Source organism: Alligator mississippiensis, chromosome 1, assembly GCF_030867095.1.
Source record: "Alligator mississippiensis isolate rAllMis1 chromosome 1, rAllMis1, whole genome shotgun sequence".
NCBI classification, from domain to species: Eukaryota; Metazoa; Chordata; order Crocodylia; family Alligatoridae; genus Alligator; species Alligator mississippiensis.
This window is the reverse complement of record NC_081824.1, coordinates 408,759,538-408,774,187: the sequence shown is the minus strand read 5'-3', so window position 1 is coordinate 408,774,187 and position 14,650 is coordinate 408,759,538. Positions and strand designations below refer to the sequence as shown.

Below are 14,650 nucleotides of genomic sequence, written 5' to 3'. Positions count from 1 at the left end.
GTTGAAACAGGTCCTCAAGGAATCCATTTCTAAGCACTTGAAGAAGAAGCAGGTGGTTAGGAACAGCCACCATGGATTCAAACACAAGTCACATCCAACCCATCCGACTGCCTTCTATGATGAGATGACTGGCTCTGTGGATGTGGGGAGATCACTGGACATGATATACCTTTATAGCAAGGCTTTTGATATGGTCTGCAACAACATTCTCACAAGTAAGCTAAGAAGGTATGGTTACATGAAGGAACTGTAAGTAGACAGAAAACTGGCCGGATTGTCGGGCTCAAAGGGTAGTAATTAATGGCTCAATGTCTACTTGGCAGCTGGTATCAAGTGGAGTGCCCCATGAGTCAGGCTGGTTTTGTTCAATATCTTCATCAACAACCCGGAAAGTAGTATAGTGTGCACCCTCAGCAAGTTTTTGAATGGTACTAAGCTGGGCAGAGTAATAGATTTGCTAGAGAGTAGGGCTAGGATTCAGAGAGACCTTGACAAATGGGAGGATTGGACCAAAACAAGTCTCATGAAGTTCAATAAAGGACAAACGCAAAGTTCAGCACTTAGAATGAAAGAATCCCACGCACCTGTACAGGCTGGGGAGTGACAGGCTAAGCAGCAGCTCTACGGAAAAGGACAGTGGTTACAGTGAACAATAAGATAAATATGAGCCAACAGCCTGCCCCTGTTGCAATGAAGACTAACAGAATACTGGGTTGCATTAGTAGTAGTAGTGTTGCTAGCAAACCAAGGAAAGTGATTCTTCCCCTCTGTTCAGCACTGGGAAAGCCACATTAGGAGTACTGTGTCATTTGGGGCCCTCCCACTACAGAAAGGACGTGGACAAATTGGAGAGAGTCCAGCAGAGGGCACCAAAAATGGTAAGGGGGCTGGGAAATGTGGCTTATGAGGAAAGGCTGAGGGAACTGGGCTTATTTAGTCTGGAGAAGAGAAGACAGAGGGGTTTCCAAAGAGGATGGGGTTAGATTGTGTCATCTCCCACCACTGAGAACAACAAGAAGCAAAGGTCTCAACTTGCAGCAAAGAATGTTTAAGTTAGATATTAGGAAAACCTTGCTCACTAGGAGGGTGGTGAAGTATTGGAACATGTTACCCACAAAGGTTGTAGAATCTCCATCTTTGGAGATTTCTAAGTCCCGGCTAGACAAAGCCTTGGTTGGGATGATCTAGTTGGGGATGGTCCTGTTCTAAGCAGGGGGTTGGACCAGATGATGTCCTGAGGTCTTTTCCAACATTAATTTTCTATGATTCTATTTATGATATATAAACTTTACCTTTTATTTAACTTAGCTATAACTCAACTACATCCAACTAAGATCTTACATTGGGAAATTATCCTATTTTACATGTCTGTAAAATACAAGTGTGCTGAACAATAATCAGTGCAATTTAAATGAGCTATGCCCACATATACATATCTATGTTGAAATGCATAGCTCCAAGTGTAAGTCTTAAAATTACATATATTCTAAGCCGGTGGTTTTCAAACTTTTTTCATTTGCTGACCCCTAAAAAATTTTGAATGGAGATGTGGACCACTTTGAACTGCAAGTTGACTATGATCAATCAAAAGTATGTGAATACTCATCTTTTGCAAACACCTTGGACAGTCTAGAGACCTCCAGGGGTCCACAGACCACAGGTTGAAAGCCAGTTTTAAGCAGTTTAAGCAGCCTTCATACCTTTATTAAATCATATTTTCAAACCAAAAAAAAGGCACCAGTCATTGATGAGGGTAAAGTTAAGCCAACTGCAAGTTTCAAAGAGCAACCCCTTTAGCTATAGCACTGTCTAAAGTGCAGAAAGATTTTGTTTCAATAATTAAACTGTCTGCCTGGTCATTCATTGCCAAAACAACTGAAGAAGCTGCCTAAAAGTAAATTTCAGGGAAAGACCAATCATGGAAAATCTTCATTCAGATTCTCCACCTGTCAAAAAAGTTATGTAGAGAGATCATTCAAACTCTTCTGCAATCTTAGCAAAAATGGATATCATTAAGAACCTGTGTTCTTAATGATCCTATTCTGGCAATAGAGTGGACTAGATAATTCAGTGGGCTCTCTGTCCCCAGGTTTTAATGTTTTCTTCAATGTTTCATGTGACTTTTAAATCAATCATCATGGCCAACACAGTTAAGAGCCTTGAAAAATTGTTTTCACACCCTTCCCCCCTGACCTATAAGTTGCCTCCATAGTAACCAGAAACATGGTGAAGTGTGGGAAAGCACATCACCACAGCAGAGGTTTGATGTGTTATTCACATACCGCACATCCACAAATAAGACACATAGCTTGTTTCAGGGTGGCAGAAGGAAGGGAGAGAGATTTTTCTAGTCTTATCTGCCACAGCACAGGCTTACCCAGGGCTGAATGCTCCAGTAGTTCAATCAACTCTACTCTCCTTCCCCCAGCTCCTTGGCCAAAAACTAATGCCAGTTTGGCAGCAGGTGACAGAGGATTAAACCTGCAGCTCTTGGCCCTGCAGCAGGAGGAGGAGAAAGGGATGACAGGATTGCCACCCTGCTCCATGCCACCAATGTTCAGCCTTGGGTGACCTGGTACTGAGCATAGCCCCCTACCACCACTCCTTCATCCCTTTTTTTGCCATAATAGAAATAGCCATTTTGCTATTTGAAAAGTCCATTCTGGAATGAAAATCAGTTTGTTTTTTTTTTACTTATGCCAAATGGAGGCATTTGTCTTGACTATAAATTGTCAGAGGAATAGGTGTGCTTGAATAAATGACATTTATTGTATACCTCAGTTTTAAAAGGATACATTATTTTCCCCATGACAAAATTGATACCAAGAGAAATTTTTCCCCCACTGAACAGTAGATAGCCATTATACCATTATTTGTAATTGTAGATTCAGTAACTTCACCTTTTGAAATACTTTACAATGAACCTTGTAAAAATATATGCTCGTGTTGCATGTTTAAAGAAGGAGTTATTTTTGCAGATGTCATTATGCCTAGACCTGCTGGAAGATTTAAGTTCAAAGATTCTTCTCTCCAAACTGCTAACAAAAAAACCCAAGCAAACAGGAAAAAGTTTATCTTTTATTCACTGATGTATCGTCATGGAGTTGTCAAAAACACTGAATTGCAGCCTTTATTTTATACAAAAACAAAAAAGATTTTCTCAATGTGCAATTGACCAAATGTCAATACGGCTACAGAAAGAACAAACAAATACCTTAGAAAAAAACACCAACAGCAAATTAAAACATTGAATTAAATCCCTTAACACTTACACATCTTTAGTGTATAACCTGTACGTCACACCATTCTGCCATTTAAAAAGTTAGCAAGACTTTATTTCATAACAGTTTCCCCTAGAACTGCTAGCTACTTCTTCACGCTTTACTGCAATAGATAAAGGTTTTTTAGGAGGTGTTCTAGCTATATAATTACCTGATAGAGAAATAAAAATAAATTAGTTACTTGGCTTATACCTTATTCAAATGTTAAAAGCAAGCTTTTTTTGATTATGGCAAATGCCAAGTCCTCGGTTGCTGATAGCAACCAAGTCAAAATTAACATGGCTATTTTTATTTACTTTTTGATGGTGAACCATACGAACAAATATTCGTTACCCAAATTATGTTACAGAACTAGTACAGAAAGACATAAAACCACACAAAATATCTGATTTCTACCATTTTTTCCAGTTTCTCTTCACTTAATTCTTACTTTTCCCTCAACCATAATAAAAAACACACTTTCTAACCGATTGCAGAGTTATCAAATGTTTGCTTAAGATAAAGCATATGGGGATGATCCTGCTTCAGGCTGGGGGTTGGGCGACATAATCTCTGGAGATCCCTCCCAGCCTGACTCCTCTATGATGCTACGAACATGCTCAGAAACACGGCAGATTTATCATCTCAAATTCTCAGAGGCCTTGAAAACATGATCACAGCAGAACAGAAACAGTCCATGCCTTTTCTCCTTCGACTAAAGGATGCCAACTGCACAGGTGAACACAACATGGAAAACATGCGCTTGGCATCCCTGAAACAAAAGCATAATAATTGCACACGGACAAAGGTATCACTTAGTCTAAACCCTTTTTTCTTTTGCCTGGAGTAACATTTTCCACAGAAAACAAAAACAAAACAAGACACCGTTTTGAAACTTTAAAGAGTGGCAATGTCTCAAGCTAATCATTGGGGCACCGGATGACACCTGTCTTCTTCCTCTGAGGGGTCGGACCCAGTGGGAAGCTGACCCCATTTCCCCCCAGCACTGAGCAGGTTGCAGCCGATCCTACACTGGGCTCGGGAACCTGGCGAGAAACAAGGGCAGGGCGTAGGGCTGGAACAAGCCGGGTTAAAAGCTGGATCCCTCCAGCCCTATAGCCCACCCATGCTTCTCACCAGGTTCCCGCGCCTCGTTCAGGATCGGCTACAATCTGCTCAGTGCTGGGAAGAAATGAGGTCACCTTCCAACTGGGTCTGAACCCACAGAGAAAGAAAATAGCAACGTCCTGTCCCTGCCACCCCAACGATTTGCTTGAGACAAGTTTCAAAGAGACGTCTCTTTTATTTTCAGTTTTTGCTGCAAAATATGACTCGGGGCAACAACAAAAAAGAGAGGGCTCGGACCCAGCGGTACCTCCATCCACGTGCGAGGTCGATGCTCCGGCTGCAGGACACCGCGCAGGGGGACGCTTGGAAAACCGGGGCCGGGGGTAGGTCCAAGAGCCCCAGCGCCGCCGGGGCCGGGAGCGAGGTGGGGGGAGGACAATGCGGCTCTCGGCCGCCGCCCCCCCCGGGTCACAGACCAGGCGCACAGGAAGGGGCGCGGGCCCCGCCCCTACCTGGCTCCTCAGCCTCGGCCGCCCGCAGCCATGTCCTGTCTAGTCCCGTCGTCACCGCCGCCGCCCCGCCTCTCGCGAGGTTTGGCCGGGCGTACAGCCCCGGGGAGGACCACGTGCTCGTTTCCCTTGCCGCCTATTGGCTGGAGAATGGTGGGGCGGGGCGAAGCCCGGAGGGATCCACCGCGAGATGGGGCAGCGGCCCGCCCCCTGCGGGTGACGTAACGCGAGGGCCTCCAGCACCCCAGGACACCCTGCGCCCGCCCCTCCCCCCGCCGCTGCGCCACGTGCCCAGGGCCCGCCCCCTGCCCCGGGGGGCAGGTCCTTGCCCCAGCGAAGGTCTGATTGCCGGAGTGCGGGGGGAGAGATGCTATGGCACCCTGTTTGATTCGTGCTCCACCCAGTGCTAAAAACCAAGCTGCGGAGAGCGGCAGGCGTGTTGGGGTAAAGGACATGGACGGACAAGGGCCTTTGGCTGGATGTGATCTTTTGAGACCAGTCTGTGGTAGGGGTACCACCACTGGTACGCAGACAACCTATCCCGCTTAACAGATTTGTTATAATTATTTTATATGACAACAGTTTGCTGGTGGTACTTAAGATTGCATCATTTTAAACTGGTGGTGTGCAACCAGTCAGAGTTTGGGAATTGCTGTATTAGACCAACTAAATAGTTGGGGAAATTATTCTTTGCAAGTTATCATACAAATTTAGGGCTGGAAGGGACCTCAAGAGGTCTCGTGCATCCCCCTGCTCAAAGCAGGACCATCCCCAACTAGATCGTCCCAGCCAAAGCTTTGTCTAGCCAGCTCTTAAATACCTCCAATAAATGGAGTTTCCCCCACCTCTCTGGGTAACCTGTTCCAGTGTTTTACTACCCTTCTAGTGAGAAAATTCTTCCTCATATCTAACCCAAACTTCCATTCCTGCAACTTGAGACCATTGCTCCTTGTTCTGTTATCTGTCACCACTGAGAACAGTCTCCTGCCATCCTCTTTCAAACCTCCCTTCAGGTAGCTGAAGGCTGCAATTAAATCCCACTTCAAGTCTTCTCCAGACTAAATAAGCCCAGTTCCCTCAGCCTCTCCTCAGAAGTCACATGCTCCAGTCCCCATCACCATTGTTGTTGTCCTCCACTGGACTCCCCAATTTGTCCACATTCTTTCTGTAGTGAGGGGCTCAAACCTAACACAGTACTCCAGATGTGGCCTCACCCGTGCTGAATAGAGGGGAATAATCACTTCCCTTTGACCTGCTAGCAACTCTTACCAATACAAGCCATTAGCCTTCTTGGCAACAGGGGCACACTGCTGGCTCCTATTCAGCTTATTGTCCACTGTAACCCCCAGGTCCTTTTCTGCAGAGTTATTGGGAACAAATATCTTTCTTTATGCCCAGAAGCTTGCAAAGAATGTTTTTTCCAACTTAGTTGATCTAATAAAAGATACTACATCTACCCAAAAACCTTTGTCTGTCTGTGACATTGGCAGCAGGCAGCAGCTGAGGGGGAGTCACCTGACTTTATGGCTCATTATAATACACCTGATTCCTTCGACTCTGCCTTCTAGATGCATTAACTACCCTCTGTCTTATTTTTTAATGCTCTTGATGTCTCGGTAATCAAGCTGCTGCTTCTGCCACTAGGGTGACCACCCGTCCCCTAATTGGGCAGGACAGTCCCAGAATGGGATCATCATAGTCCCGGCCCCAGGCTGCACGACTCCAAGTCGCTGTTTGTCCCAGATTTGCAGCAGTGTCTCGGGATCCAGGTTTCTCCTTGCAGCTTGGCAGTGTTCCAGCTTGCAAGGGGCTGCTGGGAACAGGGTGCAGGGGGCGCCACGCACACCTGCACATGGACAGGAAACAGCCAGCCAGTGTGAGGAGCAACTCTCTGCAGGTAAGTATATGGGATTGGGGGGCGGCAGATCGAGGCGCCCATGGTGAGGGAGAGAGTGGGGCTTGGGACACTGCCCAGCCAGGGTGGTGCATGGGGCCCCTGGGCTGGAGCAGAGCCACAGGCGGCTCATCCAGGGGGAATGGGGGAGGGTATGCATTCCTTGAGGGGAGCATGGTGTGGGGATATACCTCCCAGATTTGTGCATGGGGCAGATGCTGCCCACAGCAGGTTCAGGGCTCCCCCCTGCTGCCCTTCCCCTGGGAGCCCCATGACACCATGGCAGCAACCAGGGTGGCAATAGTATGCAGTTGTTCCTCCCATTGCTGCTAGGTGGGCAGGGGATGTATGGCCAGTGCAGGGCTCCTAGGGAAAGGGTAGAAGGCTTGGGAGCCCCAAGGCCACAGCGGGCAGCCCACCCCTGCCCCGCTCACCTCTAGTCCAGCCATGCCTCCAGCAGGGGCAGGGGACAGGGTTGAGGGCATGTTTTCCACCTTCCAATTTGGAAAAGGCGGTCACTCAGTCTGCCACTGGGCTGTCTGATCATTGCTTCTCTCAGTGCAGATACTATTACACCATTTTTAACTCTAGTAAAAAACAGTAACTGAGGTGTGGCTATAACTTTCCATGAAGCACTGGATGCCTGGTTCAAGATGCTCAAGAAAGCTAGGTTGCATTTTAGGAATCTGGGGAAAAAAATCATAACATGATCATAAAACAAGTAGGGAGTAAGCTGAAAATTAACCAAAAAGAAGTTCTGTCTCACACAAGGTGCAATTAAAGTGTGGAACTCATTGCTAGCAGATGTTGTGGAAGCTGACTGTTTAGCCAGATTCAAAAAGAGGATTGAACAAATCCTTGGAGGAAACGGGCATCGGTAGCTATTGAGGACAGGAGTTAAGGATACAGCCTCTGAATTATGTCTCTAGTGGGTTATGGAATAGAGAAAATCCCACACAATTTACTGATTCGTTTTGATGCACTGGCTGGGGGAGTAGTTAGTTGATTGCACGATTTCACAATGATTACACACTTAATTCATACAACACAATTTTATTTTTAAATTCTTTGCTACGCATATAACACTGCTTAGCTTTAAGAAATACCACAAACATTAAGAACACAATAATTACATATATCAGAAACAATGCTCCGAATGCACTGCCTTCCCAAACAATGCTATAAGAATTAGTATTACAAAAACAACTACAATTACAATTAAAAGTTAAATTTGAATCAATACTATTATTTTTCATAATATACTTACAATCCTAGAATTCCAAGAAGCCAAACACCTAAATATGGTTTCATTCCTCAGCAATACGATTCAATGGGCTGGCCTCAGCAGTGATAGGACTAAGTCCCCTTCCTTCAGTCCCTTTCAGGTGCTCTGCGGCTTCAGCGTGAACTAAGAGATTCATGTTCACGGAGAGGGTGGTTCAGGTGATCAGTCTGATCCGGCCTACACTTGCGATTCTTCCTTCGTTGTTCTACAAGTATAGTGACCTCCAATTTGGGAGAGTAATTTACAGTTTTTATTGAGTGAGTTACCGTCTTGGGCTCCTCCTATTCAAACCTGTCATTACCCCCAAATTCGGGCTCGGATCTTACTCAACAGATTCTTTTGCTTAGTAATTAATTTCTTTTGTTGATCATTTTAATTACTTTTGGGGAACTTCCATATCACTGCAAGTGACCTTTTCTTACCAATCTGGTCAAAAGGCTCTAGGGTTTGATCTCTCGGAACTCAGGATATTTGCTTAAGGGTCAATTTTCAGGTTCTCTTTGTTAAAGACTTGTAAAGATAAAATTCAAGAGTTAAAACTTTAAGCAAAGTCTGGATCTTCCACATGTAGTCCAAAACAATGACCTAGATAAGGAGATAAATCTTATCTTCTTCCTGAAACTGGCTAATGGGCAACCATTACAAACATTCAAACTATTTCATTCAATATGACAAATTAGAACTTACTATACCTTAAATGTTGAAGGCTGCAAATTAGAGAAGAACAACGGTGGGGGTGGGGAGCCTTGGTCATACCCAGCCTACTCTCTTTCAGCCTCCACTCTCTGCCTGTGTGACACTGGGAGACTGGGCAACACGGACCTATGGTCTTACCAGTTAATGGCATTTGTTATGTTTTAGATGTACATTCAGTTCTAAGAACTACAGGCTTAGAGGAGCAACATGTTTTAATTATTCTTCTTAGTTACATTTTTTTTAAATACATGTTGTATGCTATAGCAAATGAACGCATGTTCCAGTAGAGTTATATTTGTATTTGCTTTGATCTTAACTGAATAATATAGCTCTAGGCCCTTAGCATATTAGGGTAAAGTTTCTCATTTCTATTAATCTGAAGAAAAATAAGTGCTGGTTGTATATAATAAAGGGACCACACCACATACACCCTCCTTTTTAAAATTGTAGATCCACCGATGGATATAACCCATCTTCACAAGCGACAGACTGCTTACTACCCATTTACATGAACCATGGGGCCCAGCCACAGCTGACGCACATGTACTCCACCACAACTATGAACAACACCTGCCCCAATGGACCACACATGGCCCAGCCCCTAGTTCCACAGTCCATGTTCAGCCCTGCCCTGGAGTTTGTAGGCAGCTAGTTCGGATTACTGTGGCTTACATACTGGCTTAAGGTCCCAAGTGGTCTGATGGGGTTATTTAATGAGTTGCATCTTGCCTGTTCAATTACCCTGGACTCTTATTCAACTTTTGCCTATACACACACACCCCCACACCCACCATTTATTACTCAATAGCAATATAGCTGGCAGAGTCCTTGGACCAAAATGCCTAGGCCAGTTCCCAGGCAGAGTCCCAATCAAGTAAACAGCCGTGGCTGTTCTCTCTCAAGTTTGTGTGTTTTTCTCACTCTACCTTCCCCTCTCTCTAACTACTTTTTCCGACCAGTCTGTTTACACTGGAGCTTCTTTAAAGTCCATCCCCGTCAGAGAAACAGCAGGGAGTCTTCAAGTGCTGGGGTTTGAATCTACTTGGCCCCAGATGTGTCAATATATCCAACTGGTTTCATCATTTACTTGATTACCCATTCCTTAGTGTACAAGATAGGGAAACTGACACACAACATTATTGTAGCAAGAGACATTTAACCTGGACATCTTGTAAATAGCATCTGTCATAACCTGGAAAATGAGCTAGGGTTGGAGTGATGCTGTGGTTATGATGGAATTTTTGGTGATATCTTTTATTAGACTAATGGTATAGTTGGAAAAGATACTAGACAGGCTTATGGACACATAATGCCTTTCCTCAGGTCTGAGAGAGGGACAGACAAGAAAGGCATTCTGTGCCTGAAAGCTTGTCTAACATCTCTCCCAGTTGGTCCAATAAAAGGTATCACCAAAAAAATCCTTGCCTCAAGTAAGGGCTGAAATCTACGGTCAGTGCACATGCTAAACCTTTTTTTTTTTTTTTAAAAGAAAAATCAAGGGATTGTTGATCCTCAAGTAAGTCCCAGTGAAACATAAAAGTGGACTCCCAATTTCAGAAGCTAAGGATGCTTTAGGAGAGGAAAGGGATGCATGCTAATTTGACCGAACATTTATTTTAGGCTAGGGACAGACATTCAAAAAGCTGGAGCCTGAACTGATTCACCCTTTGCAGGTTAGTCTATCCTGCCCAGGTTGAACCAGTTTGTAACCAGACAAACATGCTCTCTGAACTGAGGCAATGTGGGGAGATGCCTGCAGTTGCTCAGGCCAGACTCGGGGCGTGCTCGAGCTGGCCCTTGCCTGCAGGGAAGCTGTGCTGGGGGGGCATGGCCAACCCAGGCTGAACTGGCCAGAAAGGGTTTAAATTCCCCCTCCCTGTGCCACCAGCAGGGACCTGAGCCAGGTCTGCCTGCACTCCCCCCTTGCTGCTGCAGCAGGGGGGCAGGGAGCAGAGTCCCTGCTTGGGCTGCAGAGGAGAGGGTCAGGAACAGCCTGGCTGGGCTGGAGCAGAGAGCCCTGGCAAAAGAGCATGCCAGGATGCTGGGGGTCTCTGATTTAACTCAGACCAGCAAAGTTTCTGGGATGGACAGTGCATAAACAGGTTTGAGCCAAATCAGTTAAGTCTGATACATTCAACAAGGTTGGCCATTTGGAAACTGGTTTATGTGCACTGAATGTCTGTTCTGTTACAGGTTTAAACCAGTTTCTGATCACTTAAATCAGTTTATGTGTAATGTCTGTGCTTAGCCTTAAGGAAAAGCTCCTGGAGATCTTCACATTTTGTAAGTTTGTTTTCCTTATAGTAGGTATATTTTGAAAACACTACAGTTCCCTCTTTACCAGGCTGTCAAGAAAGGTGCTTCATTATTCTCATAGCTCTAAAGACCGTTCAGTTTTGAGAACGATTCATAATTCTATAAAACTCTTTTTTCTGTATGTTCAGACTTACCCCAAGTAAAAGCATTTCAGAATAAAACAAGAACAAAATATGTGAAGAGAGAATATTTAAAAATAAGTTCAGCCTTCTTTTTCCTTTGTTTTATAATTCCCTTTAGACTACTCAAAAGTAATGAATTCTTATGGCTTTCTGCCAGGTGTTTGAAATTCAGTTTACAACCATCAGGAAACATGGAAAACAACCCACAGCATACCATTGTTTGCTCAGGAAGTTGTTTTCATACATAATGCTAGAAATAGAAATGTGTATTGCAATATTGATATTTAACAATCTGATTTTTAAATATTACTTTTTGTGATTGCTAGAAATAAGCATTTGCATCTAAAACCTATTCTTTACCTGGGTGCACAAGCTATCAGAATTTTGACTAAAACATTATTTGTATTGATGCAGCTCCAGATATGCTTAGAGTACATATAAATGTGTATTTGAAGCATTAGTGCAAAATGATATTGCTGTGCATAAAAAGCATATATCACATTTACTCAAATACAGGATGACCCTGCATAAGACAATACCCAATAAGTAGATTCTATATATGGAAAAATTATTATAATTTTCCAGGTGTAGAATCTAATTATTGGTTTATTGTCTTGAAGTCATCCTCCTCCCACTGCTACAGCAGGGAAAATAATGGCTGGGGAGTCAGGTCCCTCTGCCCCCCTCCTCAGTTTCTTCTTGTCCTCCCTTACTGTCAGACCTCACACAGGCTCTGTTCTTGTTGAGCCCCAGCTCAAGTCTGGGATCGTGCCCGGTATGCAAAGGCCAATAAAGTTACCAGGGGTGAAAGTACAAAGAAGGTTTATTGCTAGCAATAAAAAGTGCAAGCGGAATAATTTCACGTAACAAGCACACCAGATCACTATATCTAAGCATCTTTTATACAGGAGTTTTTGAGCCTTCATAAGCATGCTTGTTTGCTGATTGGTTATAAGTGAGTGACGCAAGAAGTTCTTTACTGAGCATGTCTCTATACCTGTGTTTTAGCCATGTATCTCATTTACATACATGTATGTTTCATTAGCATACTTTTTCCCCACCTAGGGGTGTGATTTTTAGTATTTTAATGAGCCCTTTTAACCCAGTTCCCTGTTTTTTCTTTTTGTTTTCAAGCCCCCTTTATCTAAGACTGTCTCCTCCTTATCATTGCAGATGGGCATTCGTCACATAACATTCTCTTCTGCTTCGTCTTTGGGTAGTGCTTTCTAGGTCACTCCTTACATTCCCTCCCCAATGTGAAAGTGAGCTAGCTGCAAGGGGGGTTAGGAAGGGGGATGAGGGAAGCGGGGAACAGAAGACTGCTATGGGTCTGACTCTGAACCCAAACCTAACTGCTGAAAATTTCAGTGCAGGCACACCATAAGCACACCGTGAGTAGCACTTTTGTGCCTACTTGTATATAGTACAAACTGTGTATGAATTTAATTCAGAGGAATAAGGCTCATGACTTATCATATAATTCACTAGGCTGGGCCCACAGCCCAGCACTGCTCAGTATTCTAATATCATAAAAGTCATGATCTGCCTGCCTGTCCATCTGTCCATAATGCTTTATTCACACTCAGATTGGCTGGCTGAAACAGCCAATCAGAGTGCAAATAAGTGCTCAGCCAGGAAGTGGTGGTGCGACAGAGTGCCACCATGATGGCAGGGACATAGGGGATGGAGCGGGGGAATGGGGGGAGGGAGGCTGGCTTCCCCCGCCCCTGACCCCCCGCTCTGCTCCCTGGTGGTGGCAGCAACAGAGTGGATGGAACAGGGGAAGGCCAGGTCAGCAGTGCTGGCCTCGCCCCCATGCCCTACTCCCTGCAGGTGGCAATGATGGAGCAGGGGGGTGTGGGTAAGGCTGGCCAGAGCTGGCCTTGCCCCCCCCCACTTGCTCCTTGGAGGTGGCAGTGGCAGCACATGGGGGGAGCGTGGTCAGGATGCTGGGGGGGGCGTGGCCACCAGCGCTGGCATCAGCCTGCCCCTCCCTCCTCGTATCATTGCTGCCTGCAGGGCCGACACAGTGCCAGTGGGGGGAGGAGCAGGCCCAATGCAGTTGGGAGACGGAGCGGGCACACTGCAGCAGCGGTGGTGGAGGGGAAGGGGAAGAATAGGCCCAGGCCTGATGTGGGGGGGGGGGGGGGCGGAGGAGCAAGCCCAAGTTGGGGAGAAGCCAGCCCACCATGGTGAGGAGTGGGGGGAAGCAGCAGGCCCAGCCTGGCCTGATGCGGCATTGACAGGGGGAGTGGGCCTCCTCCTCCCCTCCCTCACCCTTCCCTCCCCCACGTCAGCCTTGAGCCTCCTCCTACCATCCGCCCCTCACATCCCCCCTGCCGTGGTGGGCTGGCTTCTCCACACCCTCGGGCCCGGTCCACCCTCGCATCGGGCCCGGGCCTGCTCTTCCCCTGCCCCCGCCTCTGTGGTGGGGAAAGGGGGAGTGGGCCTGGACCCCAAGCAGCAGGAGGAAAGGGGGGAGTGGGCCCAGATGTGGGGAGGTATGGGGCTCCGCCCCTGCCTGCTTCCCCCCGCCCGTCATTCTTGGCTGGCAGTTGGCTAGTGTATGTATAGTCACCAAAGCCAACCATGGTCCAAGCACTTAGGGACTAGCTATCTTGAGATTGAAGGATGGAAGAGACTTGATCAAGAAAAGCGAAGCCATCAACACCCTCTGAAAGGAGTATTTTAAACACCTTTTTGATTGAGACTGCTATTGACAAGAGTTTTCTCCCTCCATCCCACAACACCCACTCAAAGATGATCTTGGAATCTGTCCAACCCTTGATGAGCTAAAAGAAAGCTATCAAGTAGATGGAGAATGCCTGCCAAACATCTGTCCATTAAACAAACAATTAAGGCTGGTTAAGGAACAGGAATCACTGGAAATAGCAAAGACAGGCACTACACAGGCACAGCTGTGGGAGTAAAGAGGAAGTCAAAATGTATTTAATGTAGTAGTTCATCATGACTTGAAAAAGAGTTGGTGCTGATGGAGACTGGGCATAATCATAGGTAATTTGGGCTATAAGGAACCTCAGGAGGTCATCTAGTCTGGGAGTTCCCAATCCCCGGGCCACGGCCCAGTGGTGGACTGTGAAGGGTTGGCTGCTGGTCCGCAGGAGGGCTGCCTGCAGAACCGGATGCAACTGCAGCCTGGCAAACTGTGGACTGGAAGTGACCGGCATGCTGCGGACCGACAGCCAGCCCTGGGTTGGCTACCTGCCCACAGCATGCCAGTCACTTCCAGTCCACAGTTTGCTGGTCCTTGTGCAGGCCGGGAGCGGTCCGAGGCCCTCGAGGGCGCGCAGCGGGCTGTGGCCAGCAGCCCTGGCACGCGGGTCGGGGAATGCAGGCCGGTGGACTAGAATTAGGCACGGACGCGTAGCGGTTGATTAAAGATTATTTTACTTACACCGAAGATGGTCGCGGTGCAGGCAGGAAAACTTGCTTGAGTTGCAATTACAGACAGGAAAGAAGAGCGGACAAGAGTTCTAATC

The 14,650-nt window shown here is 46.2% G+C and overlaps 1 protein-coding gene across 6 annotated transcripts in view; it reads right to left on the bottom strand.

Annotated features, from left to right (window-relative positions):
* The window catches only part of AKAP11 (A-kinase anchoring protein 11), a 65,068-nt gene extending 60,153 nt beyond the window's left edge, over positions 1-4,915 (bottom strand). For 5 of the 6 annotated variants that reach the window (XM_014608369.3, XM_019500451.2, XM_019500454.2 and 2 more), the window contains exon 1: positions 4,636-4,895. The gene's annotated coding sequence lies outside the window, so the exon portion shown is untranslated. Of the gene's footprint in view, positions 1-4,635 lie in introns of all 6 variants that reach the window. The other variant, XM_006266894.4, reaches the window with a different exon arrangement.
* Between the last annotated feature and the right edge of the window lie 9,735 nt (positions 4,916-14,650).